General features: G+C 42.7%; 1 long non-coding RNA gene across 3 annotated transcripts; it reads left to right on the forward strand.

Moving 5' to 3' along the window:
* The first annotated feature begins 22,618 nt into the window (after window positions 1-22,618).
* Window positions 22,619-25,693, forward strand: LOC123061083 (uncharacterized). Of its 3 annotated transcripts, none has more exons than XR_006428474.1 (6): window positions 22,619-22,888; window positions 23,123-23,197; window positions 23,944-24,074; window positions 24,541-24,686; window positions 24,890-24,932; window positions 25,129-25,693. It is a non-coding gene; the product is annotated as an uncharacterized lncRNA (long non-coding RNA). The 3 variants fall into 3 exon arrangements; XR_006428475.1 differs by lacking the exon at window positions 24,890-24,932 and having other exon boundaries at window positions 25,129-25,174; window positions 25,390-25,693; XR_006428473.1 differs by lacking the exon at window positions 24,890-24,932.
* Window positions 25,694-27,365: the final 1,672 nt, after the last annotated feature.

The following is a 27,365-nucleotide window of genomic DNA, read 5'->3' on the forward strand; positions in this document are numbered from 1 at the left end:
CATATGTCAGCGTCACAGTTAGTTAACAGGGGGTTATCTGCTTAATTAAAGGATTAGGGGGGGTCGGGGCCCACTGGTCAGTGTTAGTGGCTAATTAGGTTTAGTTAATGGCCTGGGGCCCACACGTCAGGGGGTCAAACCCCGGGTCAAACCCGCCGGAGTTGACCCGCGGCTTGTCGCCGGCGACGCCAGCAACGGCGGAGGGCGTCGGAAACGCTGCTCCGGCCACGGTTTGATGCGCGGGTGGGTGCTACGAGTAGCTGGCGATGTGGCGCATCCAACGGTGGCGGTGTTTGGTGCTGGGGTGGCCGGAGTTAACGGCGGCGAGCTCCTTTGCGGCTGCCGGAGTTCGGCTGGTGGCGGGTTTGGCGCTACGAGCGGTGGTTTGGCGCGCTGAGGGCACTAGGGAGAAGCTCTTGCTCCTACGCATCCAAAGGAACGGACGGGAGGCCGCGAGGTGGCCGGAGTTGAGCACGGCGTCGACCTCGGCGGCGGCCGGAGCTCGGGCGAGCTTGGGGTCGGGGTTAGGGAGCACGACAGGAGGAGCTGGGGCGTGCTACGGACTCCTGAGATCGCGGTGAGCACGTCAGTGGGCTCGGATACGAGCTGGGGTGGCTGTGGCCACGGCCACGCCATGGCCGGCGGCGAGAAACTCTCGGCCGCGGTGGAGGAAGAGGCTAGGGGATGAGTGCGAGCTTGAGGGAAGGGGGAAGAGGAAGAGGGGCTCACAGTGGACTGGACGGAGGGGTCGGCGAGCTCGGGGAAGCTTCTGCGACGGCGAATTTACGGCGGCGATCTCCGGGCACCGGGGATGAAGACGACGATGCTCCGGTCGACTGGGGCCTCCTCTGGTCGCGTGCGTCGGTGTGCAGCTCCATGGGGTCGGGACGGAGCTCCTGAGCTCATCGGAAGGGCGAGGGGTGGTCGGTGGCCATGGGTACGGCGACGATGACGGCGAGCTCCGCTCGGTGGTGTGCGCGAGAGGGAAGCAGAGGAGCGAGGGGGAGGGAGGTCCAGAGAGCGAGGGAGAAGTGAGAGGGGGGTCGGGGAGGCGCGTGGCGTCTCCGGGCGTCGAGGAGGGAGGCAACCAGGCAGGAGGTGGCCAGGGGGGAAGCAGGAGGTGGCCGAGGCCTCTCGGGCGCGCGCCACGCCTCGCCTCTGTTCGTCCTCCTGGCAGAGGAGGAAGAGGACAAGGGGGAGGAGGAGGTGGGCTGGGCCGGCCAGGTGGGGGAGCTGGGCCGGCTGGTGGGCTGCACGGGTGAGGCCAGGTAGGCTTTACTCTTTTTATTTTTTTTCTGTTCTGTTTCTTTTATTTAATATCTTTTGCCATTGTTTGAATTTAAACAAATTCAAACAATGCCAAAAACTCCTCTGAATATTTTATATTGCTAGATGGACTTTTCCAAAAGCTTATAAAAATATTTCAGGGGTATTTGAAATTATATTCTAGTTATATGAATATAATTCAAATTCAAATAGCTAATGAATTAAATCCAAAGTCCCAAATATAATTCCTTAAAAATGTTCAATATTTTGGTTGGGACCAGAACCCTTACCAAAAATTATCAAACATTTAAAAAGGCATTTTTGGAGCAATGAATGAGATTTCAAGGGTTTTGCCCCTCTTTTATTTAGGGTTTTTGAGGCTTCCAAAATTCCTCAGTTCAAGTTTCAAAAATTTAAACATGATGCACAGATGGAAGCAAGCATAGGACAGGCCAGAACTAGGGATGTGACAAATCCACCCTCGAAAACTGTTGCGATCCCCTATACTTGTGGGTTATCATCGGGGAGGCCGGGGAAGGTCGGGATGCGACAAATTCGCTGTTGAGCATGGGCGACCAGGCTTGAGGACGAAGTCCGATGGCGACGAGCGGTGGCCTTCAACTCGAACAGGCCCTTGCAGGTGAAGTGGACGACGGAGGCGCATCTCCTGGAGTCCTTGGAATGGTGAATGGTGGCCGGTGGACACGGTGATGGTGAAGATGACGGTGAGCACGGTGACAGTAGCTTGGGCATGAGGAAAATCGAGAGGGAGAGGGGCGCGAGCGGGGAGGGGAGGCGATCTAGGGTTCAGGGAGGGCCTCGGGGCTGGCTTGTAGGCGGGGCGGGGTGCGGATGGCCGGTGCGTGTGCGTCACTGACAATGGTGCCGGTGGATGAGTGCCACGCCCACCCCTGCTTTTGTAGCTGGTGATGGGGTGTGGGTTGGGCCAAAAGTGCTCTGTGGCCACTAGGGCCCAGATGCATAGTAATTAGATAGGCCATTTTCTATTTTCCTTTTCTGTATTTAAGTTAGCTATTGTTTCATATTAATTTGAGTGACAAAACGAATTTAGTCAATCTTGAATTCTAGCACACAATTCAAGAACAACATTGTGCTGTTGCATGAAATGTTTAATTAATATGTGGTTGGATCATTTATATTTTCCTAGGGATTAAATGGTGAGTCAAATGATGTTGGATTATACATGATAATTAGCTAGTGAATATTTGCAATCCCACGAACACTTTTGTCTTATAGTTTTCGAAGAAAATAATTTGACATGCAATTTGAATTTGCATTTGAGTTTGATTTGGAACAAAGTTATGATTAGCAAAATAATTGTGATGACTTGGCAGTCATTAGCAGGATTTTGCTCTAGCTCAATTGTTCGGTGTTACATGGATATAACACAATAGGTGGAATAGATGGTGGTTGTGGAGAAGACAAAAAGAAGGAGATAGTCTCACATCAACTAGGCATATTAGCAGGCTATGTGAAAGTGCGTTATATTGACTAGAGGGGGGGTGAATAGGCGATTTTTATGGAAGTCTTCAGAACATGGGAGTTTTGAAGACAAACGATAAAATTAAACCTATTACCATGCAGCGGAAGGTAGACTACACTAGGCAAACCATAGTCAAGTATTCAATGAAGTGAAAGCACAAAGACTAATAGCATCTAGGTAGTAAGGATCAGGTAGGAAGATATTGTGAAGCCAAACAGAACACGCAGTCACTCAGTGAAGACAAATGATAGAGCAAACATACAATGACTTCACAAGGAGGAACAGTAAGTAAAGTGAAGTGAAGATGAAACCAGTGACTCGTTGAAGACAATGATTTGTTGAACCAGTTCCAGTTGCTGTGACAACTGTACGTCTGGTTGGAGCGGCTAGGTATTTAAACCTTAGGACACACAGTCCCGGACACCCAGTCCTGAACACGCAGCTCAGGACACCCAGTCCTCACCGTATTCTCCTTGAGCTAAGGTCACATAGACCTCGCCCAATCACTCTGGTAAGTCTTTAAGGTAGACTCCCAAACCTTCACAGACTTCGTTCATCGGCAATCCACAATGTCTCTTGGATGCTCAGAACGCGACGCCTAACCGGCTGGAGGATGCACAGTCCTCAAGTGTAATAAGTCTTCAGATCACACAGACAAGAAGACTTAAGTGATGCCCAATTCTCTCTGGCTCTGGGTGGTTAGGGCTTTATCCTCACAAGGAATTCTCTCTCAAAGGCTTCGAGGTGGGTTGCTCTCAAATGACAAAAGCCGTACTTTCAATCTGAGCAGCCAACCGTTTATGGTTGTAGGGGGTGGGCTATTTATAGCCACTTGGCAACCCGATCTGATTTGTCCGAAATGACCCTGGGTCACTAAGGAACTGACACGTGTTCCAACGGTCAGATTTCAAACTCACACGACAACTTTACTTGGGCTACAAGCAAAGCTGACTTGTCCGACTCTGGACAAGATTCGCTCTCATAGTCTTCACTCGAAGACATAGGTTTTTGGTTTAGGCATCACTTCAGTCATTCTGACTGGTTCTCTTGGACCCCACTTAACAGTACGGTGGTTCCTATGACTCAACACAAAAGAAAAAGACCTACGAAAGATCTAAGTCTTCGAGCTCCATAGGCTTCATATCGTGTCTTCTCTTGTCATAGTCTTCAATGTGAATATCTTCATATACCACCTTTGACTTCAATGTCTTCATACATTTTTAGGGGTCATCTCTGGTAGTAAAACTGAATCATGAGGGACTTCTACCTGTGTTATCCTGCAATTCTCACAAACACATTAGTCCCTCAACTAGGTTTGTCGTCAATACTCCAAAACCAACTAGGGGTGGCACTAGATGCACTTACACTATGGAGATGCCCATCAGTAGATATCAATGTGAGTGAGTAGGGATTGCGATGCAATGGATGCACTAGAGCTACAAGTTTATGACAACTCAAAAACAAACTAAGTGGGTGAGCATCCAACTCGCTTGCTCACGAAGACCTAGGGCAATTTTTGAGGAAGCCCATCATTGGAATATACAAGCCAAGTTCTATAATGAAAAATTCCCACTAGTATATGAAAGTGACAATGTAGGAGACTCTCTATCATGAAGATCATGGTGCTACTTTGAAGCACAAGTGTGGTAAAAGGATAGTAGCATTGCCCCTTCTCTCTTTTCTCTCATTTTTTTTATTTGGGCCTTCTCCCATTTTTTCGGCCTCTCTTTTTTCATACGGAGTATCATCCTGACTTGTGGGGGAATCATAGTCTCCATCATCCTTTCCTCACATGGGAAAATGCTCTAATAATGAAGATCATCACACTTCTATTTACTTACAACTCAAGAATTACAAATCGATATTTAGAACAAAATATAACTCTATATGAATGCCTCCGGTGGTGTACCGGGATGTGCAATGAATCAAGAGTGACATGTATGAAAGAATTATGAAAGGTGGCTTTGCCACAAATACGATGTCACTACATGATCATGCTAAGCAATATGACAATGATGGATGGTGTCATAATAAATGAAACGGCGGAAAGTTGCATGCCAATATATCTCAGAATGGCTATGGAAATGCCATAATAGGTAGGTATGGTGGCTGTTTTGAGGAAGGTATATGGTGGGTTTATGGTACCGATGAAAGTTGCGCGACACTCGAGAGGTTAGCAATGGTGGAAGGGTGAGAGTGCGTATAATCCATGGACTCCGCATTAGTCATAAAGAACTCACATACTTATTGCAAAAATCTATTAGTTATCAAAATGAAGTACTGCACACATGCTCCTAAGGGGATAGATTGGTAGGAAAACACCATTGCTCGTCCCCGACCGCCACTCATAAGGAAGATAATAAAAAAGTAGTTCATGCTCCGATTTCATCACATAACGTTTCACCATACGTGCATGCTACGGGAATCACAAACTTTAACACAAGTATTTCTCAAATTCACAATTACTCACTAGCATGACTCTAATATCACCATCTTCATATCTCAAAACAATCATAAGGAATCAAACTTCTCATTGTATTCAATGCACTTTATATGAAAGTTTTTATTATATCCCTCTTGGATTCCTATCATATTAGGACTAAATTTATAACCAAAGCAAATTACCATGATGTTTAAAGACTCTCAAAATAATATAAGTGAAGCATGAGAGTTCATCAATTTCTATAAAATAAAACCACCGTCATTCTCTAAAAGATATGAGTGAAGCACATAGAGCAAAATAGCCTAGCTCCAAAGATATAAGTGAAGCACATAGATTATTCTAATAAATCACAGCTCACGCGTGTCTCTATCAAAAGGTGCGTACATAAAGGATGATTGTGACAAACTAAAAATCAAAGACTCAAATCATACAAGATGCTCCAAGCAAAACACATATCATGTGGTGAATAAAAATATAGGGGATGCCCCGGTTGTCCTTGAATATTACCTTGGGGTGCCTTGGGCTTCCCCAAGCTTAGGATCTTGCCACTCTTTATTCCATAGTCCATCAAATCCTTACCCAAAACTTGAAAACTTCACAACACAAAACTCAACAGAAAATCTCATAAGCTCCGTTAGTATAAGAAAATAAATCACCACTTTTGGTACTGTTGTGAACTCATTATTTATTTATATTGGTGTAATATCTACTATATTCCAACTTATCCATGGTTCATACCCCCCGATACTACCCATAGAATCATCAAAATAAGCAAACAACACATAGAAAACAGAATCTGTCAAAAACAGAACAGTCTGTAGCAATCTATAACTCTCGAATACTTCTATAACTCCAAAAGTTCTAAAAAATTAGGAAAACCTAAGAAATTTGTTTATTAATATTCCGTATAAAGAATTAGTATTTTATCACACTTCTGTTAAAAATGAGAATTGTTTTCCTGAGCGCAAAATTTTCTGTTTTTCACCAAGATTAAATCAACTATCACCATAAGCTATCCCAAAGGTCATACTTGGCACAAACACTAATTAAAATGCAAAACCACATCTAACCAGAGGCTAGATTAATTATTTAATGCAAAACAGGACCTAAAAATCAAGAACAAAAATAAAATTAGGTTGCCTCCCAACAAGCGCTATTGTTTAACGCCCTTAGCTAGGCATAAAACACGAATAGGTATTGTCACCTTTGGCATGCAAACCATAAGTGGCTCTCATAATAGATTCATAAGGCAATTTAATTTTCTTGCTTGGAAAGTGTTCCATGCCCTTCCTTAACGGAAATTGAAATCTAATGTTTCCTTCTTTCATATCAATAATTGCACCAATTGTTCTAAGGAAAGCTCTACCAAGAATAATAGGACATGTAGTATTGCAATATATATCAAGAACAATGAAATATATGGGCACATAATTCCTATTTGCAACAATAAGAACATCATTAATCCTTCCCATAGGTTTCTCAATAGTGGAATCCGCAAGATGCAAATTTAAAGAACAATCATCAAATTGACGGAAACCTAACACATCACATACAATTTTTGGAATCGTGGAAACGCTAGTACCCAAATCACACAAAGCATGGCACTCATAATATTTAATCTTAATCTTAATAGTAGGTTCCCACTCATCATAAAGTTTTCTAGGGATAGAAACTTCCAATTCAAGCTTTTCTTCGAAAGATTGCATCATAGCATCAACGATATGTTTAGTAAAATCTTTGTTTTGATTATAGGCATCAGGAGAATTCAACATGGATTGCAACAAGGAAATACAATCTATTAAATAACAATTAAAATAATTAAATTCCTTTAAATCCAAAAGACTGGGTTCATTGCTACCTAAAGTTTTGACCTCTCCAATCCCACTTTTATCAATTTTTGCATCAAGATCTAAAAATTCTGAATCATTGGGACGCCTTTTAACTAAAGTTGACTCATCTACAGTCCCATCTTTATGAAGATTTATATTGGAAAACAAAGATTCAATAGGAGTCACATCAATCACTTTAAGATCCTCATCATCATTTTCACGAAAACTAGAAGAACATGTTTTCACAAACCAATCTTTTTTAGCACGCATCTTAGCGGTTCTTTCTTTGCACTCATCAATGGAAATTATCATAGCTTTGAGAGACTCATTGATATCATGCTTGGGTGGAATAGATCTAAGTTTCAAAGAATCAACATCAAGAGAAATTATATCCACGTTCCTAACCAAATCATCAATCTTAAGCAATTTTTCTTCAATCGAAGCACTGAAATTCTTTTGCGAACTCATAAATTCTTAAACACTATTCTCAAAATCAGAGGGTACCTTATTATAATTTCCATAAGAATTGTTGTAGGAATTACCATAATTATTAGAGGAATTACTAGGAAATGACCTAGGATTAAAATTACCTCTATATGCGTTATTACCAAAATTGTTCCTACCAACAAAATTCACATCCATAGATTCATTATTTTTCTCAATCAAAGTAGACCAAGGCATATCATTATGATAAATAGAAGCACTCTTGCTAAAAAATAATTTCATAAGCTCATCCATCTTTCCACTCAAAACAGTAATCTGTTCAATCGCATGCACTTTTTTTACTAGTGGAAGATCTTTTGGTATGCCATTGAGAATATTAACCATAATATTATCTAGGAGTTTAGTAGCTTCTCCTAAAGTAATTTCCATAAAAGTGCCTCCTGCATATGAATCTAAAAGATTTCTAGAAGCAAAATTCAATCCAGCATATTTTTTTGTAAAATCATCCACAAATTCAAACCATGAGTAGGGCAATTTCGTATCATCAATTTCATCCTCTCCCAAGATTGTGCAACATGTTCATGATCAAGTTGCTTAGAATTCATAATATCGTTCCTAAGGGGGATGATCTTAGCAGGAGGAAAATACTTGGAAATAAAAGCATCTTTACACTTATTCCATGAATCAATACTATTTCTAGGCAAAGATGAAAACCAAGTTTTAGCACGATACCGAAGGGAGAATGGAAATAACTTCAATTTAACAATAGTGTTATACACATCTTTTTAATTTTGCATATCACACGAATCACAAAATTGTTAAGATGGGTTGCGGCATTTTCACTAGGAAGGTCGGAAAATTGATCTTTCATAACAAGATTCAGCAAAGCGGCATTAATTTCACAAGATTTCGCATTAGTAGCGGGAGCAATCGGAGTACTAACAAATCATTATTATTGGTGTTGGAAAAGTCACACAATTTGGTATTCTCTTGATCCATCATGACAAAGCAAGCAATCCAACACACGAGCACACAAAATGCAAGCGAAGAAGACGAACGAAAGAGGGGCGAAGAAAAGGCAAATATTTTCAAAATTCGTTTTAGAAGTGGGGGAGAGGAAAACGAGAGGCAAATGGCGAATAATGTAATGCAATAGATGAGAGTTTATGATGGGTACTTGGTATGTCTTGACTTGGCATAGATCTCCCCGGCAACGGCGCCAGAAATTCTTCCTGCTACTTCTTGAGCTTGCGTTGGTTTTTCCCTTGAAGAGGAAAGGGTGATGCAGCAAAGTAGATAAGTATTTCCCTCAGTTTTGAGAACCAAGGTATCAATCCAGTAGGAGACAATGCACAAGTCATTGAATACCTGCACAAACAATCAAACAACCTGCACCCAACGCGATAAAGGGGTTGTCAATCCCTTCACGGTTACTTGCAAAAGTGAGATGAAAGAGATAGATAAATGGTAAAGTAAATATTTTTGGTATTTTTGGTTTATAGATAGGAAAGTAAAAGATTGCAAAAAGTGTAAAACGGAAACTAATATTATAGCTCGGAAACTTATATGATGGAAAATAGAACTTGTATGATGGAAAATAGACCCAGGGGCCATATGTTTCACTAGAGGCTTCTCTCAAGATAGAAAATAATACGGTGGGTCAACAAATTACTATCGAGCAATTGATAGAAGAGCGCAAAGTTTTGACGATATCTAAGGCAATGATCATGAATATAGGCATCACGTGTGTCAAGTTGACCGAAACAATTTTGCATCTACTACTATTACTCCACAAATCGACCGCTATCCAGCATGCATCTAGAGTATTAAGTTCATAAAGAATGGAGTAACGCATTAAGTAAGATGACATGATGTAGAGGAATTAACTCAAGCAATATGATGAAAACCCCATCTTGTTTTCCTCGATGGAAACAATACAATACGTGCCTTGTTGCCCCTACTGAAATTGGGAAAGGACACCGCAAGATTGAACCCAAAGCTAAACACTTCTCCCATTGCAAGAAAAACCAATCTAGTTGGCCAAACCAAACCGATAGTTCGAAGAGAATTATAAAGATATCAAATCATGCATAAAATAATTCAGAGAAGATTCAAATAATATTCAGAGGTAAGATGATCATAAATCCACAATTCACCGAGTCTCGGCAAACACATCGCAAAAAAGTATTACATCGAATAGATCTCCAAGAACATCGAGGAGAACATGGTATTGAGAATCAAAGAGAGAGAAGAAGCCATCAAGCTACTAGCTATGGACCCATAGGTCTGAGGTAAACTACTCACACTTCATCAGAAAGGCAATATAGTTGATGTAGAAGCCCTTCGTGATCGAATCCCCCTCCGACAGGATGCCGGAAAAGGCCCCTAGATGGGATCTCATGGGTACAGAAGGTTGTGGCGTTGGAAAAGTGTTTCCGTGGCTTATTCTGGTGCTTTGGGGGTATAAGAGTATATACAGGCGAAAGAATTGGGTCAGTGGAGTCAGGAGGGGCCCACAAGGGTGGGGGCGCGCCCTCCATCCTTGTGGCCACCTCGTGGCTTTCCTGACTTGCACTCCAAGTCCCCTAGGTGTCTTTTGGTCCGAAAAAAATTATCACGAAAGTTTTATTCCGTTTGGACTCCATTTGGTATTCCTTTTCTGCGAAACTCAAAAACAAGGAAAAAACAAAAACTGGCATTGGGCTCTAGGTTAATAGGTTAGTCCCAAAAGTAATATAAAATAGCATATTAATGCATATAAAACATCCAAAATAGATAATATAATAGCATGGAACAATAAAAAATTATAGATACGTTGGAGACGTATCAACTATGTCAATAGGTTAGTCCCAAAAAATGATATAAAGTTGCTATAAATGATTGTAAAACATCCCAGAATGATAATATAATAGCATGGAACAATAAAAAATTATAGATACGTTGGAGATGTATCACGGCTCTGAGCTCGCAGAGTGCGGAGGCGCTATGATAAGCAAGAACCCGAAGGTCGGCTGGTTCAAAGGCACGTTCATAGAGACCATCAAGGAGTGGTAGCGTGAGTGGTTTTACATCACCGAGCTGAAGGAAATATGCCCTAGAAGCAATAATAAAGTTATTATTTTATATTTCCTTATTCACGATAAAGGTTTATTATTCATGCTAGAATTGTATTGATCGAAAACTTAAATGCATGTGTGAATACATAAACAAAAACCGTGTCCCTTCTGAGCGACCACTAGACTAGCTCGTTGATCAAAGATGGTTAAGGTTTCCTAACCATAGACATGTGTTGTCATTTGATAATGGGATCACATCATTAGGGGAATGATGTGATGCACAAGGCCCATCTGTTAGCTTAGCATATTGATCGTTCAGTTTATTGCTATTGTTTTCTTCATGTCAAATACATATTCCTCAGACTATGAGATTATGCAACTCGCGGATACCGGAGGAATACCTTGTGTGCTATAAAACGTCACAACGTAACTGGGTGATCATAAATATGCTCTGCAGGTATCTTTGAAGGTGTTTCTTGAGTTGGCATAGATCCAGATTAGGATTTGCCACTCCGAGTATCGGAGAGGTAACTCTGGGCCCTCTCAATAATACACATCATAAGCTTGCAAGAAAATGACTAAGGAGTTAGTCACGAGGTGATGTACTACGAAACGAGTAAAGAGACTTGCCGGTAACGAGATTGAACTAGGTAAGAAGATACAGACGATCAAATCTCGGGCATGTAGCATACCTATGGACAAAGGGAATTATGTATGTTGTCATAAGGTTCGACCGATAAATATCTTTGTAGAATATGTAGGAGCCAATATGGGCACCCAGGTTCGCTATTGGTTATTGACCGGAGAGGTGTCTTGATCATGTCTACATAGTTCTCGAACATGTAGGGTCCGCACGCTTCATGTTCGTTGACAATATGGTGTTATATGAGTTATATGATTTGGTGACCGAATGTTGTTTGGAGTCCCAGATAAGATCACGGACATGATGAGGAGTCTCGAAATGGTCAAGAGGTAAAGATTGATTTATAGGACGATAGTATTCGGACACCGGAATGGTTCCGGAGCGCATCGGTTATTCATCGGATCACCAGAAGGGGTTCCGGGAGGTCTATGGGCCTAATGGGCCAAGGAGAGGCACACACCAGCCCACAGAGGGGTTGGTGCACCCTCTCCCTGGCCACTGGCCCTAGAATAAGGAAAGGAGGGCACCTCCTCCTGCCTTCTCCCCTTGTGGGAGAAAGGAAAGGCGGGGGCACCTCCCCCTTCCTTCCCCTTGGCGCGAAAAGAAGGAAAGGGGGTTGGCCTAGGGCAAGCCCAAGTAGGATTCTGACCTACTTGGGGTGCCCCTTGGCCTCTCCCCTCTCCCTCCCACCTATATATATGAGGGAAGGGGGCGCCTAGCACAACAGAACATGATCTTAGCCGTGTGCGCCCCCCCCCACCGTTTACACCCCCCGATCATATTTTTTCATAGTGCATAGGCGAAACCCTACGGAAATAGCTTCACCATCACCGTCACCATGTTGTCGTGCTGTCAGAACTCATATACTACCTCACCGCCTTGTTGGATCAAGAAGGCGGAGGACGTCACCGAGCTGAACGTGTGCTGAACGCGGAGGTGCCGTACGTTCGGTACTTCAACGGTTGGAGCGCGAAGAAGTTTGACTATATAAACCGAGTTGTTAAACGCTTCCGCTTACGGTCTACGAGGGTACATAGACACACTCTCCCCTCTTGTTGATATGCATCTCCATGGATAGATCTTGCGCGTGCGTAGAATTTTTGTGTTTTCCATGCAACGTTTCCCAACAGTGGCATCAGAGCCATGTCTATGCGTAGATGATATGCACGAGTAGAACACAAAGAGTTGTGGGCGGTGATAGTCATACTGTTACCACCAATGTCTTATTTTGATTCGGCGGTATTGTGGGATGAAGCGGCCCGGACCAACCTTACATGTCCACGTACATGAGACCGGTTCCACCAACAGACATGCAACTAGTTTTGCATAAAGGTGGATGGCGGGTGTCTGTTTCCCCTACTTTAGTTGAATAGAATTTGACTACGGCTGGTCCTTGAAGAAGGTTAAAACAGCAAACTTGATGAATCACCATTGTGGTATTTGCGTAGGTAAGAACGGTTCTTGCTAGAAGCCCGTAGTAGCCACGTAAAACTTGCAACAACAAAGTAGAGGACGTCTAACTTGTTTTTGCAGGGCCTGTTGTAATGTGATATGATCAAGATATGATGTGATATATATTGATGTATGAGATGATCATGTTTTGTAATATCGACAACCGGCAGGAGTCTTAGGGTTGTCTCTTTATTGTATGAAATGCATGTTGAGAAACATTGCATGGAAAACAAAAAAAATTCTATGCACACGCAAGATCTATCCATGGATATGCATAGCAATGAGAGGGAAGAGTGTGTCTGCGTACCCTACCATAAGCGGAAGTGTTTAACAACCCGATTGATGTAGTCGTACTCCTCGCAACCCGATCATGATCCAACCGATCTAGTGCTGAACGGACGGCACCTCCGAGTTTAGCACATGTGCGGCTCGATAATGTCTCCTCCTTCTTGATCCAGCAAGTGAGAGAGGAGAAGTAGATGTGATCTCAACCAACACGACTGCGTGGTGGTGGACTACCAATAGCGCTTCGCTAAGCGTTGCTGGGACGAGGCGGTGGAACTACGGAGCAATGGGAGAGAGAGGGGCGCCAAGGTCTGGTTGTGTCCTCTCAGGGCACCCCCTTCCCTTCTATATAGAGGTGGAGGGGCGTGGGAAACATCCCCTCCAAGCCCTAGGGCACAACTAAGGGGGAGAGGACTTCGACTCCAAGTCCAATCCTATTCCTACTAGGACTCCTTCCTTTTTGCCTTCCCTAGACACATGGGCTTTCGAGGACTTGATGCGCCTAGACCAATAAGGCCAGGGCACCTCCCCACAGCCCATGCTACCCCTTGGGTCGTGGTGGACCCACTTGTGGACTTCCAGACCCCTCCGAAATCCTTCGGAACCTTCTAGAAGCTTCCCGGTACAATAACGAAAAAACTGCACTTTTTTCCAAAACCCAAAATATGACTTCCCATATATAAATCTTTACCTATAGACCATTCTGAGACTCCTTGTGATGCCCGGGATCTCATCCGGGACTCTGAACAACATTTTGTTACCACTCATCAAATATCCCAATACTACTCTAGCGTCAACGAACGTTATCCGTGCGACCCTGCGGGTTCGGGAATTATGTAGTCATGACGGAGACACCTCTCTAGTCAATAACTGATAGCCGCTTGAAGCTACATTGTTATTTCCCCAAAGAGGAAGGGATGATACAGCACAACGACAGTAGTTATTTCCCTCAGTGATGAAACCAAGGTTATCGAACCAGTAGGAGAACCAAGCAACAACACGTAAACAGAACCTGCACACAAATAACAAATACTCGCAACCCGATGTATTAAAGGGGTTTGTAGGATCGAAAGTATGTGTAGAGGGGGTGATTAGACTACTTGACCAAATAAAAATCTAGCCTTTTCCCAATTTTAAGTCTTGGCAGATTTTAGCAACTTAGCACAAACAAGTAATCAACCTACACATGCAATTCTAAGAGTATAGCAGCGGAATGTAAAACAATTGCATTTCAAGGTAAAGGGAGGAGTTTGGAGGGAGCAAACGCAATGTATACACGGAGATTTCGGCGTGGTTCCGATAGGTGGTGCTATCATACATCGACGTTGATGGAGACTTCAACCCACGAAGGGTAACGGTTGCGTGAGTCCACGAAGGGCTCCACCCACGAAGGGTCCACGAAGAAGTAACCTTGTCTATCCCACCATGGCCATCGCCCACGAAGGACTTGCCTCACTAGGGTAGATCTTCATGAAGTAGGCGATCTCCTTGCCCATACAAACTCCTTGGTTCAACTCCACAATCTTGACGGAGGCTCCCAAGTGACACCTAACCAATCTAGGAGACACCACTCTCCAAAACGTAATAGATGGTGTGTTGATGATGAACTCCTTGCTCTTGTGCTTCAAGTGATAGTCTTGTCAACACTCAACTCTCTCTCATAGGATTTGATTTGGTAGAAAGATGATTTGAGTGGAAAGCAACTTGAGGAAGGCTAAAGATCAAGATTTATGTGGTTGGATTGGAATATCTTGACCTCAACACAAGTGTAGGTGGTTCTCTCTCAGAAAATGTATGTTGGAAGTGTAGGCATATTCTGATGGCTCTCTCCTTGAATGAAGAGTGGGTGGAGGGGTATATATAGCCTCCACACAAAATCTAACCGTTACACACAAATCACCAAACTCGGTGGGGCCGAATCATATAACTCGGTCAGACCAATTTAGTTCAAAATGTGAACGTTAGGATTTTCGGTGGGACCAATATGTCAACACGGTGGGACCGATTCCATTAGGGTTAGGGCATAACGTAATCTCGGTGAGACCGATTACACAAACTCAGTGGGACCGATTTTGGTAATAGGCAAACAGAGAGTTGGTCAGGCAAACTCGGTGGGACCGATTCACTCATCTCGGTTAGACCGAAACGTTACGAAGGGGAAACAGAGAGTTTGCATTTCAATCTTGGTGGGACCGATCGCTCATCTCGGTTGGACTGAACGTTACGAAGGGAAACAGAGAGTTTGCAATCCCATCTCGGTGAGACCGAGATCCCTATCGGTGAGACCGAAGTGACTAGGGTTTCTGGCAGTAGCTATGTCAAGTGAACTCGGTGGCGCCGGATAGAAGATTTCGGTGGGGCCGAGTTTGACTTTTGGTTTGGGACATATGTGGATATGAGAAAGTAGTTGAGGGGTTTTGGAGCATATTACTAAGCATTTTGAGCAAGCAACTCATTAAGCAACACCTCACCCCCTTTTAATAGTATTGGCTTTTCCTATGGACTCAATGTGATCTTGGATCACTAAAAGTAAAATGTAGAGTCTTGTGCTTTGAGCTTGAGCCAATCTTTTGTCCTTAGCATTTTGAGGGGTCCACTTTCTAATCCATGCCATGCCAATCACTGATCTTTTCCTGAAATATTTATCTTCAAGTAGCATTAGCTCAATGAGCTATATGCTGTTAGGAATTACCAAAACCACCCAGGGATAGTTGCACTTTCAGGGTTGTCAATCCCTTTCGGGTAATGGTGCCAGAAATTGGCAAACAGACGTGAATAAATTGTAGTAGATTGATAGTTCGAATGCCAAATAAACTAAATAAGAATGAATTGCAGCAAGGTATTTTTGGTATTTTTGGTTTAATAGATCTGAAAATTAAAGGCCAATAAAATAGATCGCAAAGGCAAATAATATGAGAAAGAGACCCGGGGGTCGTAGGTTTCACTAGTGGCTTCTCTTGAGAAAAATAACAAACGATGGGTAAATGAATTACTATTAGGCAATTGATAGAACTTCAAATACTCATGATGATATCCAAGCAATGATCATCATATAGGCATCACATCCAAGATTAGTAGACCGACTCCTGCCTGCATCTACTACTATTACTCCACGCATCGACCGCTATCTAGCATGCATCTAGTGTATTAAGTTCATGGAGAAACAGAGTAATGCAATAAGAACGATGACATGATGTAGACAAGATCTATTTATGTAGAAATAGACCCCATCATTTTATCCTTAGTAACAACGATACATACGTGTCGGTTCCCCTTCTGTCACTTGGATCAAGCACTGTAAGATCGAACCCACTACAAAGCACCTCTTCCCATTGCAAGATAAATAGATCAAGTTGGCCAAAAAAACCCAAATATCGGATAAGAAATATGAGGCTATAAGCAATTGTGCATATAAAAGATCAAAGAAACTCAAAAAAGTTTCATGGATAAAAAGAGATAGATCTGATCATAAACTCATAGTTCATCGGATCCCAACAAACACACCGCAAAAGAGTTAAATCATATGGATCTTCAAGAGACCATTGTATTGAGAATCAAACGAGAGAGAGGAAGCCATCTAGCTACTAACTACGGACCCGAAGGTCTACAAAGAACTACTCACACATCATCGGAGAGGCACCAATGGAAGTGGTGAACCCCTCCGTGATTGTGTCTAGATTGGATCTGGTGGTTCTGGACTCTGCAGCGGATGGAATTGATTTTTGTCGACCCCCCTAGGGTTTCTGGAATATTGGGGTATTTATAGAGTAAAGAGGCGGTCCGGGGGGGCACCCGAGGTGGGCACAACCCATCAGGGCACGCCTGGGCCTCCAGGCGCGCCCTGGTGGGTTGTGCTCCCCACGGAGCAGCCCCCAGGTGCTTCTTAGGCCCATTGGTTGTCTTCTGGTCCAAAAAAACCCACAAAAAGTTTCGTTGCGTTTGGACTCCGTTTGGTATTGATTATCTATGATGTAAAAAACATGCAAAAAACAGCAACTGACACTTGGCACTATGTCAATAGGTTAGTACCAAAAATGATATAAAATGACTATAAATGATTATAAAACATCCAAGATTTATAATATAACAACATGGAACAATAAAAAATTATAGATACGTTGGAGACGTATCATCATCCCCAAGCTTAATTCTTGCTCGTCCTCGAGTAGGTAAATGATAAAAACAGAATTTTTATGTGGAATGCTGCCTAACATGTCGTACCATATTCTTTTCTTTATAGCATGGACATTTGGACTTTTATATTGTTCAAAGCAATAGTCTAATTGTGACATGCTAACTTAAATACTCAAGCATATCAACAAGCAACCATGTCTTTCAAAATATCAACGCTAAAATAAGCTAGCCCTAGCCCATCATGCTCAATCATTGATCCATTCATGAAACACACTCGCATATTAACTACACCCAATACTCAAGTACGATCATAGTGCCTCCTAGTTGGTGCTTTTATAAGAGAAGATGGAGACTCAAATTCAAAAAATTGCATAAAGTAAAAGAAAGGTCCTTCGTAGAGGGAAGTAGGGACTTGTAGAGGTGCCAGAGCTTAGAGCAAAAATTGAGAGATAAAAAGACATTTTGAGAGGCATATTTTTCCCACCAACTAAAACGACTTAGAGTTCCCAACACTTTCCATGCTAGATATATCATAGGCGGTTCCCAAACAGAAATTAAAGTTTATTCCTTTTTCCACCATACTTTCACTTTCCATGGCTAACCGTACCCACATGTGCCTTCCGTACCAACACTTTCCAAGGAATTTATTATTTGACAACATAAAGTAAATTCATTTTTCATTTTGGGACTAGGCATCCCTAATACCTTTGCCTTACTCTCGTGCAATGACATGTGAATGAACACTCATCGTGAGAATAACACATCTAGCATGGAAAAATATTAGCCACCCCTCACCACCTCGCGAGCGGTACAAGCACACAAAAGAGAAATTTATTTTGAATATTAGAAATGGCACATACAAATTTGCTTAGAACAGCAAAAGAATACCGCATATAGGTAGATATAGTGGACTTGTGTGGCAAAACTAGTTTAAAGGATTTTGGATGCACAAGTAGTGATCATACTTAGTGCAAAAATGAAGGCTAGCAAAAGATTGGGAAGCAACCAACCAAGAAACGAATAATCTCATAAGCGAGCATTAAGCATGATTAACACCGAATAATGCACCACAAGTAGGATATAATTTCATTGCATGACTATTGACTTTCGTGCTTGCATAGGGAATCACAAACCATAACACCAATATTCTTACTAAATCATAATTACTCATCAACATGACTCACATATCACATCATCATATCTCAAAACTGTTACTAATAAACAAGTTTATTTTGTCCAATGATCTTCATGAAAGTTTTTATTATATCCTTCTTGGATATCTATCACTTTGGGACTAATTTTAATGTGTTGCTTTTGATAAGCTCAAACAATTATAAGTGAAGATCATGAGCATAATACTTCTTTCTCTCAAATTAATTTAAGTGAAGCAAGAGATAATTTCTTGAAAATTTTACTAAATCTCAAATAAATCTAAGTGAATACTAAAGCACACTGTGCTCAAAAAGATATAAGTGAAGCACTAGAGCAAGTCCATAGCTCATAAAAATTTAAGTGAAGCATAGAGAGCAATTTTAACAAGTCATGGCATAATTTTGGCTCTCTCAAATAGGTGTGTCCAGCAAGGGATCAAGACTAAAAACACAAAATAAAGCAAGCAAAGACTCATATCGTACAAGACGATCCAAGCAAAACACATAGTATGCGACGAATAAAAATATAGCTTCGAGTAAAATACCGATGGTCGTTAGAAGAAAGAGGGGATGTCACTCGGGGCATCCCCAAGCTTAGTTGCTTTCTCTCTTTTGGATAATAGCTTGGGATGCTGGGGCATCCCCAAGCTTATGCTCTTCTTACTCCTTATTCCTTCATCCATCGTAAGATAACCCAAAACTTGAAAACTTCAATCACACAAAACTCAGCAAAACCTTCGTGAGGTCCGTTAGTATAAGAAAACAAATCACTACTATAAGTGTTGTAGCAAACCAATTCATATTTTGTTCTTGCATTATATCTACTGTATTCCAACTTTTATATGGCAAAAACTCATCAAAGAAAACCATAGAATCGTCAAAACAAGCACACAACGCAAAGAAAACAAAATCTGTTAAGAACAGAACAGTCTGTAGCAATCTGGATATTTCGAATACTTCTGTAAGTCTAAAAACTCAGAAACATTAGGAAGACCTGGGAAATTTTTATATTAATCTACTAAAAAAATAATTGGTATTTTATCGCTCTCTGGTTAAAAATGAAAATTATTTTTGTGAGTGCAAAAGTTTCTGTTTGTTCAGCAAGATCAAACAACTATCACCCAAGAAGATCCTAAAGGCTTTACTTGGCACAAACACTAATTAAAACACAAAAAACACAATCATAAAAGTAGCATAATTGTGCTAACACTCAAGAATAGAAAGCAAGAAGCAAAAATAAATTTTATTCAATGGGTTGCCTCCCAACAAGCGCTATTGTTTCACGCCCCTAGCTAGGCATAAAGCAAGGATCTAAGTTTTGTCACCTTTGGTTCGAGATCCATAAGATGCCCTCATGATTGATTCATATGGTGGCCTAATTCTTGTTCTAGGGAAGTGTTCCATACCCTTCCTCAAAGGAATCTGGAACTTAATATTGCCTTCTTTCATATCAATCACAACACCGATAGTGCGTAAAAACGGTCTACCAAGAATAATTGGACAGGACGGATTGCAATCAATATCAAGAACAATAAAATCTATGGGCACATAATTCCTATTTGCAAGAATAATAACATCATTAATTCTTCCCATAGGCTTTTTAATAGTAGAATCTGTCGAGTGCAAATTTAAAGAGCATTCTTCAATATCGGTAAGACCAAGCACATCACATAGAGATTTTGGAATTGTACAAACACTAGCACCCAAGTCACACCAAGTAAACACTCATAATTTTGAATCTTGACTTTGATAGTAGGTTCCCATTCATCATGCAAATTTCTAGGAATTGAAACTTCTAATTCCAACTTTTCTTCTAAAGCTTTCATCATAGCATCAACAATATGTTTAGTAAAAGCTTTATTTTGTTCGTAAGCATGGGGTGAATTTATCATGGATTGCAACAAAGAAATACAATAAATCAAAGAGCAACTATCATAATTAAAGTCTTTGTAATACAAAAGAGTGGACACATCACTAGTTAAAGTTTTGACCTCTTCAAACCCACTTTTATCAATTTTCTCAACAAGATTTTCACCCTCCGAATTATCGGGACGCCTTCTAACTAAAGTTTACTCTTCTCCAGTCCCTTTTTCATCAATCTTAACTTTACTACACAAGGAATCAATAGAAGAAGCACCAATCATTTTAAGATCTTCATCGCTTCTATGGAAGTAATCACTAGAAAATGCTTTTTCTAAAATTCTCTATTAGCTCTAAGCATAGCGGTTCTTTTCTTAATTTCATCCATAGAAACATAAAGAGCTTTAATTGATTCCTCAACCTTAGTCACAAATCATGAGAAACATAAAGAGCTTTTCATCTTGAGATTTTCTACATCATGAGAAATTCTATCAACACTTCTAGACAAATCATCAATCTTATACAACTTTTCTTCTATGGTAGTGTTGAAAGCTTTTTGTGTGTTGATAATTTTTTTAATATTGTTCTCAAGATCAGAGGTGTTACTATTATTATTATAAGAAGGACTTCCATAGGAATTACCATAATTATTAGAGGAATTACTAGGAAAAGGCCTAGGATTAAAATTACCTCTATAAGCATTGTTATTGAAATTGTTGCGCAAGATAAAATTCACATCAACGGCATCACTATTTTGCTCAATCAAAGTAGACAAAGGCATATCATTGAAATCAATAGGAGCAATTTTGCTAGCAACCAATTTCATAAGAGCATCAACTTTTTCACTCAAAGAAGAAATTTCTTCAGCCAAATTAACTTTTTTTACTAGTAGGAGCTCTTTCGGTATGCCATTGTGAATAATTTGCCATAATATTATCAAGCAATTTCGTAGCTTCTGTAACACCCCTAGAATCATGCTACAGTAAACTCATACTAATGATGCTATGTCATCATGTTTTATTAAGCCAAATTGCCCCTTGATAAAAACAAAGTCAATTTAAAATTCATATAACAAGTCAAATACTTTTTTCTTCAAACCGCCAAATAAAAATGTTCGTTAGGTTGCAGATATTCATTACCTAATTGTCATGATGAAACCAACCTCATTTGGTTTCCCAAAATGCCCCTGGTTTTAAAACAATGGCCCGAGAGCACTTTTTCAGCCCTTTTTAAATGTGAGCAAAATTCAAGTGGATCCCAAGCTGCCTCAAACTTTTTGTACCAACCCAGGATATTGCAAAGTATTTAATCTGGCTAGTGGCACATTGTACAATAATCATTTGGTGCTCTAAGTAATCCAAGTCAGCAGCTCAATTAAAAGATAAAAGAAAAGTAAAAGAAAAAGGCAAAGGTTTACTGTGCCTTCGGGCTCTAGGTCAACAGTGGATGACCCAACCCACTATTGCCTCATCCTTGACCTCCTGCTCACAGGGACGCACTAGATGCATGAGCCGCGTCCATGGCGTGGATCCTCCACGCGTTGAGAATTCGTCGGCAACCAGTGGTGGATAAGACTATCCTCGAACGCGTAGACAAACCCTGGCCGTCACTTTTTCCTTCTTCCACTCTCTCTCATCAAAATAGTCATCGCCTGAACGCTGCTCACCATGGTTTCCATTGTCGTCGCGTGGCCTCCTCGGCGCCTGGGAGGATGTCGAGGAGCTTCCTTGTTGCCGACTCCTTCGCCTACGTGCCTTGAATCAAGCAGCACCACACCGTACACTCGGCATCGAGTCGGTTCCCCGCTACTGCTGCTGCCTCCCGTCGACGAGCTCGATGCATCCGGCTACCCCCGTGCTAGCTCCCCGACCTCGTCCACGAGCATCGCAGTGAGCTCCTCCTCCGATCCCCACGCTTCTCCCCTTCGACCTGTTACCGTTTAGCCGTCCCCTGCTCGACTGCTGTGACCGAAGTTTCTCTCCCCATGCGCGCTAGCGGACTCCTGTGCAAGTGATGTCGCGCCCCGTGCCGCCGCTGCTGCTCGCTACGCTTGTCGCTGTTGCAGCTGCTTCCACTCCTACCACTTCACCTTGCTCCGCCGCGCCGTGCCCGCCTGCCCGCGCCGTGGCCTTGGTCAGACGAGCCGCTGGCCGCCTCCTTTTCTCCTCGCCGCGGTGCCCTTCCACAGCCCCGCCTTGTTGCCGCTCACCCCGCCCCGCTTCACTGCAGCCACCTGCGCCGGCCGCCCAAGCCCCGCGCTCCTTGCTCGCTGGCCTCGCCCGTCCACTACTAGGAAAATGCTTATACATAGAAGTTTACCAGTAGCGTTTGTTTGGGCCCCCACGCTACTGGTAATTACCAGTAGCGCTGGGTACAAAGCACGCTACTGGTATGGTTTATCAGTAGCGTTGGTTTCTTTTGAGCACACTATTAATAAATATCCTCAATCGTGCCCCGCGGACAATTGATAGTAGTAGCGAGGGTTTGCTGGGCCGCGCTAGCACTAGAAACATAGTGGTAGCGCGGGTCACGTAATGCGCTACAACTAGCCCAGCCCATTGAGACAACCAACCCAGCCCAGCGAACAGCCTCCATCGTTACCTTATTTTCTCCTCTGCCTCCCGCGAACCCTCGCCGCCGCCACCAACGCCGGGCGATTCCGGCTACTTCCGGCGGCCCTCGCCGGAGCGCATCACACCAACGAGCTCTCCTCTCGACGGTTCTTCCTTCCCTCTAGCAAAATTCGCTCCTCGCGGCAGCAAGCGCTCGCGCGCGACCCCTCCCTGCGGCTAGGGTTTCGGCTGCGTCCAACTCCAGCGCGGTGAGATCCCCTCTTCCCTCGATTCATGCCCTCTCCTCTCCCCTTCTTCCTTCTCTCCCCGCCCTTTTTTTCCTTCTGTTCCACTACTTTCCTTCCTTCGTGCAATACTGCTCGCAACCTGTTTGTGTTTATGCCTAGCAGGCTTTTTTCCTTATGTTCCACTACGTTCCTTCCTCCGTGCACAACCTGTTTGTGCTTATGCTCGGCGGCCTAAATCTTTCTTATTTTCATCAGGGAAGTTGCTGCTATGATCTTCTTTGTTTCTCCTTGCTAATTGATTCTTTGGAGCACATGCTATTTCCTAATCAGGTACAAGTCTATAAGAATTACAGCACAGTTTTTTCAGCTAAAAAAGATTACGACAGTACTAAATCCATGTATAAAGCACTTGATTTTCGAACAGAATTACCTTATGGTTGGCTAAGAAAACATGACAAGAGAATAACTAAAGATTAATTTTTAATTAACCTCTATGTTAGCTCCAAGCAATCTTGCTATATGGGTTAGCACGTACCTGAAGTTCTCATAGGTGGTATGCAAAGGTGAAAGATTGAATGGTTATGAAGTTGTGATAAAATGATTTAAATACCAAGAGTTTTAAAACAGAGGAAAGGTGGAAAGGGCCTGGTATGCTTTGTCAGAACAGAAATATACAATTAGACTTGTTGAGCACTATTACTCCAATCAATTAGACATGGCTGTCTATCTGTATCGGCTTCTGTCTTCATTACAGAGTTCAGCTCATTAGCAAATAATAACATTTAGTTCGACACAGCTCATGCAAGGACACTATATTTAGTTGAAGTTCCTTGATGTGCGAGATGCGAAGATTTTAGAACAGTTCGAAAGAATTACTGCTGTAAAAAAATCAGGCAGCTCTATTTGTCTTCGTTGGGAGGAGTAATTTCACTGCATTCACATACTGGAGAGTAAAATAATGAAAAGCTTCCTTGAGTGATGACTGATGAAAAGATTTTAGTACATAAAAATGACAAAACTAGCTTCAGGACGAACATCAGGTTTGCTAACCATTTGATGTCTTTTGTGCATTGCAGGTTTGCTACTTAATTCTCAAAAAAATCATGCGTTCGCATCACCATCCTATGGAACCACGAAGCCGGATCCAATGATTTCAGAGAACATTTACTATGTTTATGGATCACTACATGTGATCTGCTAGAACAAGGTGAGATCCTTTTTCAGTAACCATTTCATTTGAAGACACATCATGCTTTTCCGAATATAACTGAACATCTAAAGCAGCCGACTCCAGGGTCTGCTAAGGTTCTATTTTAATCATATGATGAGCAAGGGGTCCGCAACATAGTCACATAATTACAAATCTGAAGCACCGTTTAGTTTGTTGGCTAGCAGATGAATCAGAACTGGTTACTTTTATCTGTTGCGAATAATTTAAATATATTTTTAGTGATCTTGTGTGCATTTATAAAAAATCTTAAGGTGGTCATGATTAGGCTGACCAGTAGGCTTTTCTTCTGTGTGAACAGAAGAAGGAAGATGGTACCTATAGAACCAAAGTAATCAATTCTTTATGTACATTTATAGAAATAAAACAGAATAGATATAAGACGTTTTTGCACTTGTCAAATCTATATGCATTCTTATATAACTATTCTCTGCACTTTTCATAGCTACCGAAGCACTAGAACTGCTCTCTTTGATGGCATTGAAGAAGGTGGAATACGAGCACCAGCTTATTCTTCACATGAGATAGATGAACATGAGAATGAGCGAGCTATGGATCGATTGTAGGGATCGAGTCAGCATTCTCAAGAGGGTTAGTGCCACATAATGATTGAATATCCGAATGCTCCATCTTTGTTTTATGTAAAGAGTTGGTGTTTTCACATATTGATTGTGCTTGTTTATATTCTAAAAAAATGATTGTGCATGTTTATCTTTTAACTGTATCGCTTAGCTAAGATCATAAGAAGATATTGTAGTTGTACGCTTTCTAAAAATGATATATTTTCCTCGCAGAACAAAGAGATGATCAACTTTAGGAATTGCAACTTTATCCATGGTAACCATGTGCATTCCTGGACCATTTAGTTTGAATAGCCAGTGAGGAATTAAGCATATATTTTTGGCATGAGCCCCTTTAAATTGCTAGATGAGAAGGAATTGTAACTTAATGAGCGTGAATTGTAATATATTATTTGGTTGAACTGATGCAATTTGCGTACTAACAAGTTTTCACTTTTCCGACGTGGGCGCAGAGGTGATCGACGCTGACTAGCGCGGCTGGTAAAGGGTACAATGTTGGTAATACATCTGCTGTTGCTGATGCCTTCTTGCTTGCTTGCTTGCGAATGACCTGGGAATTATTTCTACTTGGTGCACAGCCTTTGCTTGTTGCAATTTGCCTCAAAAGCTTGTATTCAGAATCTATAACAAGATTTCGTACTGCCTTGGAATTCCTTATCTCCTTTTACTTGTGGTCATGCCTAGCACTATCTTGGTTCATTGTTTAATTCCAGGATTTGTGAGTTCCTAGTAGGGAACACATGGACACGAAGCTGCGGCGGCGACGACGATGATATCAACATGGGGCTGCAGCGGCGACGATGGCGACGACGAGATCGACATCGACATGGGGCTGCGGCGGCCACGACGACGACAGCATCCTCGCGGTGCTGCGGCGGCGATGATGACGACATCAACACCATCAAACACGGGCTTGTGGAGGCGCCGGCGACGATGACCTATAGGCGTGGTGTATATTGTATATGTATGTATGTATACATATAGGCGATGATGACCTACTGGTATGCAAAAAACCCATGCTAATGTAGTGTTTTTTCTAGTAGTGGCCGTTCTCGCCCGCCATCCTCACCTCGCTCGCCCACGCCCGCCGACGCACACCCCCGACCGCTGACGAGGCTGCTGCTCGTGTGCTGCTGCCCGCGGCGCACACTCGGCCGCCGATGCTGCCTGCTGCACGCTGCCCTGTTCTCCCAGTCACGCGCTGCTCGCTGCCCCGCTCGTCGTTTCGGCCTGCCGTGCCACCCCGTCCTGCTCCTTGCGCCAACGCCTTCTCACAGCTTTGGCCGGCCGTGCCCCCTCCCCGCTCTCCTGGCCCGCACTCAGCGCCTTCTAGCCGCCTCGGTCGGTGCCCGAGGCCAGCACCCTGCCATGGTCGTCGCCTGGGTTCGCCTTGGCAGGCACCCCCACCCTTGCCCGTTAAGCGCCTGCTCCAGTGGCCTCCTGGGCCACTGGCAGCTGAGGCCCACTCCCTGTTTTGTTTTAAAAAAAGTCAAGAAATTAAATAATTAATATAATTAAATTAATTAGTCATGTTTAAATAACTAATTAAATTTACTTAAAATGCTAGTTAACTACTGTGTGTATGGCACGGTGCCCCCACCACTGTTGACCAGTCAAACGTTAATTGGTCAACTAGGACCCCCTAGACCCACATGTCACCCTCTGGTACACTTGTGTACACAGATCTGGGTGCACCTAGCATTTACTCCTTATTTTCGAATTAATAATAATTTCTTAATATTGCGAAAACTTTAGAATTTCGTAGAAAATAATCCGTAGCTCAGATGAAAATGTTTTCTATATGAAAGTTGCTCAGAAAAATCCAACGAATCCGAATACGCGGTCCGTTCATCTGTCACATGCCCCTAGCATGCTGAACATGAAATTGTCCCCTCTCTCACGCCTGTCCGGAAAAACCCAAACACTGGGAAAACCCCTTCGGACGTTTTCCCTCTCCGTTTGTAACGTGTAGTACTGCGTTAGTACCCTCTAGTTCTACATATCGTCATGTCTTGCTTAGTGATGCATTTGTTTGCACTATATTTACTGTTTCTTCCCCCTCTTCTCCGGTAGACCCCGAGACCGATGATGCCCCTCTGATCGACTACGTCGACGACGACCCTTCTTCCCTTTCAGCAGAGCTTCCAGGCAAGCCCCCCCCCTTTGATCATTCCGATATCGCCCATTCTATTCTCTTATACTTGCATTAGATTTTGCTACTGTTATTGTTTGCTCCTATTCTGATGCATAGCCTGCTTTTGCTACCTACTTTCATACCTTACCTGCTTACTCTAAACTGTTTAGTATAGGCTGGTTAGAGATCCATCAGTGACCCCCACCCTGTCCCAGTTGCCCCTGCTTTATGTTCGATGACTCGATCAACGTGATCAACGTCCAGGCCCCGACACCGCACATCACCCCCCCTTGGTGTACGACCTTGCAGAGTTATCATCAAGTACCAAGGGTGATACCTCGTCAGCACTTCTGATGTTAACCCTGTAGTGTAACTATTCGGTCGTGGTAATCGAGGGTGATTCCTCCTTCACCACTCCCGATAACGACTCTGTCGTGCAACCCCTCAAGTGTAGACCAACGAGGGTGATTCCTCCAAGTCCACCTTGATGGTTACATCGAGTGGGAATCCATCGAGGGTGATTCCTCAGGGTTTCCCCCTTGGTGTTAGACACAC

Source organism: Triticum aestivum, chromosome 3A (assembly GCF_018294505.1).
Source record: "Triticum aestivum cultivar Chinese Spring chromosome 3A, IWGSC CS RefSeq v2.1, whole genome shotgun sequence".
Classification (NCBI taxonomy): Eukaryota; Viridiplantae; Streptophyta; class Magnoliopsida; order Poales; family Poaceae; genus Triticum; species Triticum aestivum.